The sequence below is a fragment of the Gastrolobium bilobum genome, unplaced genomic scaffold (assembly GCF_033153095.1).
Source record: "Gastrolobium bilobum isolate Gb01-03AN ecotype WA unplaced genomic scaffold, APGP_CSIRO_Gbil_v1 utg16636, whole genome shotgun sequence".
NCBI classification, from domain to species: Eukaryota; Viridiplantae; Streptophyta; class Magnoliopsida; order Fabales; family Fabaceae; genus Gastrolobium; species Gastrolobium bilobum.
The window spans coordinates 5001-11557 of NW_026895825.1; the positions used below are offsets into that span (position 1 = coordinate 5001).

At 37.3% G+C, this 6557-nt stretch overlaps 1 pseudogene; it reads left to right on the forward strand.

Annotated features, from left to right (window-relative positions):
• Positions 1-685: 685 nt before the first annotated feature.
• LOC133296230 (ARF guanine-nucleotide exchange factor GNOM-like) lies at positions 686-5249 on the forward strand (annotated as a pseudogene).
• Positions 5250-6557: the final 1308 nt, after the last annotated feature.

Genomic DNA, 6557 nt, shown 5'->3' on the forward strand with positions numbered 1-6557 from the left:
AAGAGAGAAAAAAATACAAGAGAAAAGAGAGAGAATTAGATTTTCAAGATTAGAATTCTTACATTCATCTTTTGACAAAGTGAATATTTCTCTATAGAAATTCAGATTACCTATCTGCTTAAGGAAAAGAAGCACTAAGGTAAGTTGTTTTAATTGTAAAATTCTTCTTGAATTTGTAAAGGTCTGTATTCGATGTTGGGACCGTGATTTTTTTTTTCTTTTCAGTTTTTTACGTGAAAGTTATTATTATGTCAATATCTCTCTATTTTTATATTAAATTAATTTTTAATTAGCTAATTATTTTTATAAAATTCAATTTACCTCTCTTTCTTCGGTTCACGTGGGAGCAACGGTGCGTATGTGCTCTTAAATATTTGGAATAGCTTCACCCAGTTATAATGCAATGCTAATGATGAATGTGCACGATCATGTGTGCTTAATGTTTATATGGTTTCCTTATGTCTTCAACATGTACCTGCTGTTGATCAATTAGGAAGATTCTCCGGTTGCGTTTCATGTGTGTGTGTTTCATGATTTGTTTAAGCTATTTAATATGTTGAAATCCTAACTTACTGTATTTATTTTCTCATTGAACTTCAAAGGATGTTTTTCTAAGGGGTTTTGTTTTTCTCAGCATCTTGTTAAACTTCTAGCAGATCCTTTCAGTACAAAGAATATCGTGAAAATGGGACGTCTAAAGTTTCAAGCTGGTGTCAATGCAATAGAAGAGGAGTCTAAGGAGTGTTATGCGGCATATCCTGACAAAACTTTAGCATGCATTATCAATTCGGAAATTGGTGCTGTTTTGGCAGTCATGCAAAGAAATGTAAGATGGGGAGGACGTTATATGTCAGGAGATGATCAGCTGGAGCACTCTCTGATTCAGTCTTTGAAGTCACTAAGGAGACAAATCTTTTCATGGCAGCATCCTTGGCATGCTATTAACCCTGCCTTGTATCTCCAGCCATTACTGGACGTGATTCGATCAGATGAGACTTGTGCACAAATTACTGGTTTTGCTTTGTCATCTGTTTACAAGATCTTAAATCTTGATATGATTGATCAAAATACTTCTAATGTTGTGGATGCCATGCATTTGGTGGTTGATGTTGTCACTAGTTGTAGATTTGAGGTGACTGATCCTGCATCAGAAGAAGTAGTTTTAACGAAGATACTTCAAGTTCTTCTGGCATGTATGAAAAGTAAAGCATCTGTAATGCTGAGTAACCAACACGTTTGCAACATAGTCAATACTTGTTTCCGGATAGTTCATCAGGCTGGAACCAAAGGTGAGCTGTTGCAGCAGATAGCACGGTGTACAATGCACGAACTTGTTGGGTGTATTTTTTTGCACCTTCAAGATGTTGACAACACACAGCACGCATTGGTAAATGCAATCTCTACTTTGAAACAAGAGGTATGCAATTCATGTTGGCTCATAAAAATTACAATTTTTGTTTTCACGATTATTGTTTCAGCAGGTAGGGGAGGGTTTTTTTTTGTATTAATTGTTTTCGTATTATCCAAAAATTCGTATTATGAAATATAAGTTATTTGTATCTGTTTTCAATTTGTTAAATCATCTAAAAAAAAAACTTGACTTCTCTGTTATCTAGTTAAAATATTGCCACTTCCATAATTATATTTAAAATTTCCATTAAATTTTATGCCCGTAAATTGTATACCATGGACTTTAAAGTGTGGCAAACATTACATACCATTAATATCCTCCCTTTCCTCAACCCCATCCCACAAAAGTAAAATGAGAAAACATTTTTGCAGTCTGCGTTTGTATAGTTGGTGTGGGAGGAAAGCTTGTCTTTGTGGATGGTTACAAATAATCATATTTGAATTGTCAAATCTATAAATGTTCAAAGGGAGTCTGTTAATTGTCTTGCCTAAAATGAATGAATGCCTTTTCGTGATTAGGAACTTGAATTTTGAAATTGATATTAAGGACATCTGTAAATGAGTACTTGTCTTTTTTTTAGTACATAATGAGTACTTGACTTTGTTGATAATTCCTGCAGAATGGGGACTTAAGTGAGGAGTATGCTTTTGGAAATAGACAATTGGGGAATGGAAGCATTGTGACAACGACTGTACCATATGGAGTTCCCTGCATGGTGGAAATATTTCATTTCTTGTGTTCTTTGCTGAATGTTGTTGAATATATGGGAACTCCATTTGAAGAAGACATGCCACTCTTTGCCTTAACTTTAATTAATTCAGCAATAGAAATGGGAGGGCCTTCCATTCGCTGTCACCCTAGTTTGCTGAGCTTAATTAAGGATGAATTATTTCGTAATCTGATTCAATCTGGTTTGTCAATGAGCCCCCTTATACTTTCAACGGTGTGTAGCATTGTTCTCAACCTGTATCATCATCTTCGTACAGAGCTCAAATTGCAGCTAGAAACATTTTTTTCTTGTGTCATTGTGAGACTTGCACAAAACAGATATGGAGCTTCACAGCAGCAGCAGGAGGTAGCCATGGAGGCCCTTGTGAACTTCTGCTCACAAAAAACATTTATGGTAGATATGTATGCTAACTTTGACTGTGACATTACTTGCAGTAATGTCTTTGAAGACCTTGCTAATTTGTTGTCAAAAAGTGCATATCCTATGAACTGTCCATTGTCTGCCATGCATATTCTTGCTTTGGATGGTCTAATTGCTGTTATAGAGGGAATGGCCGAAAGGATAGACAATGGATCTTTAACTTCAGAATATTCTCCGGTGATTAATCTTGAAGAGTTTACTCCATTCTGGATGGTTAAATGTGAGAATTATAGTGATCCAAATCATTGGGTTCCTTTTGTCCGCCGAAGCAAGTACATCAAGAGAAAATTGATGATTGGAGCTGACCACTTCAACCGTGATCCTAAGAAAGGTCTAGAGTTTCTCCAAGGAAAACATATTTTACCTGACAAACTTGATCCGCCTAGGGTTGCTTGCTTTTTCAGATACACTGCCGGGTTGGATAAGAATCTCGTTGGTGATTTCCTAGGAAATCATGATGAGTTTTGTGTTCAGGTTCTTCATGAATTTGCTGGAACATTTGATTTTCAAGATATGAATTTAGATACTGCCCTGCGTCTGTTTTTGGAGACTTTCACACTGCCTGGAGAGTCACAGAAGATAGAGAGGGTGCTTGAAGCTTTCTCTGAGAGATATTATGAGCAGTCGCCACATATCCTAGCCAACAAGGATGCTGCTTTTGTTTTATCATACTCAATTATAATGCTTAATACGGATCAGCACAATGTGCAGGTAAAAAAGAAAATGACAGAAGAGGATTTTATCAGGAATAATAGGCACATAAATGACGGCAATGATCTGCCTCGAGAATTACTGTCAGAGCTTTACCATTCAATTTGTAAGAATGAAATTCGCACAACACCTGAGCAGGGTTTCGGATTTCCTGAATTGACACCATGTCGCTGGATTGATCTTATGCACAAGTCGAAGAAAACTGCTCCATTTATTGTATCTGATTCCAAAGCATACCTTGATCGTGATATGTTTGCTATAATGTCACGGCCAACAATTACTGCCATCTCTGCTGTATTCGACCATGCTGAACACACAGAGGTATACCAAACATGTAAGGATGGATTCTTAGCTGTTGCAAAGATTTCAGCATTCCATCATCTTGAAGATGTTCTGGATGATCTGGTAGTGTCTCTCTGTAAGTTCACTACTCTTTTGAACCCGTCATCAGTTCAAGAACCCGTCCCTGCCTTTGGAGATGACATGAAAGCAAGAATTGCAACTGTGACAGTTTTCACTATTGCGAATAGGTATGGTGATTACATACGCACAGGTTGGAGAAATATTATTGGCTGCATCTTAAGATTGCACAAGCTAGGTCTGGTTCCTGCATGTGTGGCTAGTGATGCAGCTGATGAGTTAGAGAACTGTCACATTGACAGAATATTCACTGAGAGTAAATTTCTGCAAGCTGAATCTGTATTGCATCTTGCAAGAGCACTCATTTGGGCTGCAGGTCGACCTCAGAAAGGAAACTGCACACGCACATCTGAGGATGAAGATACAGCAGTCTTCTGCCTGAAATTGCTGATTGCGGTTACTTTGAATAACAGGGATAGGATTGAACTTCTTTGGCAGGTTGTGTATGAGCACATATCCAACATTGTTCAGTCAACTGTAATGCCTTGTGCTCTGGTAGAAAAGGCTGTTTTGGGACTCCTGATGATTTGCCAGCAGCGTTTGCTTCACTCCAAAGAGAATATTGCTGATGAACTTCTGAGGTCATTGCAACTTGTCTTGAAGCTTGATGCCCGAGTTGTTGATGCATACTGTGAGCAGATTACACAAGAAGTCAGTCTCCTTGTGAAGGAAAATGCTTCTCATATCAAATCTCTGTTAGGATGGCGTACAATTACTTCACTACTTTCCATCACAGCTAGACACCCAGAAGCATACGAGACAGGTTTTGATTTATTGTTGTTCATAATGTCTGATGGAGCCCATTTGATACCAGCTAATTATGTTCTGTGTGTAGATGCTGCTAGGCAGTTTGCTGAATCCCATGTTGGAGTGTCAGAGCGATCCGTACGGGCACTAGATCTCATGGCAGGGTCTGTCAATTGCTTGACACAGTGGACTAGAGAAGCTAAAGAAGCAATGGAGCAGGAGCAAGTGTCTAAGTTGTCCCAGGATATTGGAGAGATGTGGTTGAGGCTTGTACAGGGACTAAGGAAAGTTTGTTTAGACCATAGAGAAGAGGTTAGAAATCATGCTTTATTATCTCTGCTGAGGTGCTTGACAGTAGCTGATGGGATTGATCTCCCACATGGTTTGTGGTTACAGTGTTTTGATCTCGTGATCTTCACTGTGCTTGATAACCTGCTTGAAATTGCACAGGGTCACTCACAAAAGCGCTACCGCAACATGGAAGGCACGCTTATCTTGGCCATGAGGCTCTTGTCTAGAGTTTCTCTTCAATTACTCCAAGATTTATCGAAATTGATGACCTTCTGCAAATTATGGTTAGGTGTGCTGAGCCGAATGGAAAAGTATATGAAGGTGAAATTTAGGGAAAAAAGAAGTGAGAAGCTTCAAGAGATATTGCCTGAGCTACTTAAGAACATCTTGCTTGTTATGGAGACAAAGGTAATACTCGTGCAGACGGGTCCCTAACGAGGTAATAGTTTGTGGGAACCGACATGGCTGCATGTTAATAACATTGCTCCCTCATTGCAAGCTGAGGTCTTCTCATATTGATTGTGCAGAATGTTGTGGGTCACATTCGCACCTTAGTTTTTTTTTTTTTTTGGTACAAACGCACCTTAGTTTTGTTTGAAGCTGTTAGTTGCAAAGTAGTACAGGAGAGGGGTAACCTGGTAGTTTTCTTAGTTGTAGTTAAATCTCATGTTCACCTATAAATTAGTATTTTTTTGGATGAAGATATGATGTAGTTGGAATTAGATTTGTCCGCTTCTCCTAGAGTGCTCTGGGCTTCCCCTTCTATCCATGGGGTTGCCTCAGGCCTCAGGGACAGTTTAACAACAAATTTCCTGAAACAGATTTTTGTACCGAACCTCAAATTTATGTCTTACTGTAAGATGCATTTAACTGTACGATGCAAGCATTAGAGTTCTTGCAAGCTTTTTATATCTCTCCCAATTTTATAAACCCATCATGTCGCATTAACGCGATCCTTTTGAGATATTAATGGTTGGGTTTGGAGTGTTTACATCTTGGGTTTTGCCTTTTATTTTATGGGATTTACATCTATCATTTAACATGACCACAACAACTTTCTTACACACACAACATTTTGTGGGACTCACTCGCATGTTTTAAAGAAAAAAAAAAAAACTACGGCACGCAAAACGAATCTCTATAACATTACACAATCACTTTTAATACAACATAACTCTTATAAAACCCATATTTTATATATCGGATAAAGAAAAGATCTTTTAACTCTAGACATGTTGTCATGCGTCGAATGTGACTGTTAATGGCAGCAAGTCCTAAGTATTGTACCATAATTACTTCAACTTTGAATGGTGGACGTGCTAATTAATTATCGGGTTTATCATCTATCATTTAACATGACCATAAATTTTTTTTTACACACACAACATTTTGTGGGGCCCGCAGCAAAAAAAAAAAAAAACTCCGGCACGCAAAACGAATCTCTATAACATAACTGAATCACTTTTCCTACAACATAACTCTTATAAAACCCTTAATTATTACATATATATTTTTTACCTCTTTCGGGGAAAGCTCAAAATTTAAGATGTGAACTATCAAATAAAGAAAGGGGTTTTCATCTATCATTTCACATGACACAAAAAAGTTTTCTACATACACAATATTTTGTTTGAAGCAAAAATAAAATAAAATAATGGCACGCAAAACGAATCTCTATAACATTACACAATCACTTTTCTTACAAAATCACTTTTATTACAACATAACTCTTATAAAACTCATAAATAAATAAATGCAAGTTTAGACAATTTTCTGTTAGCATTGCTGCTTTCGATTAAGAATTCAAGGTACATAAAAAATAATATT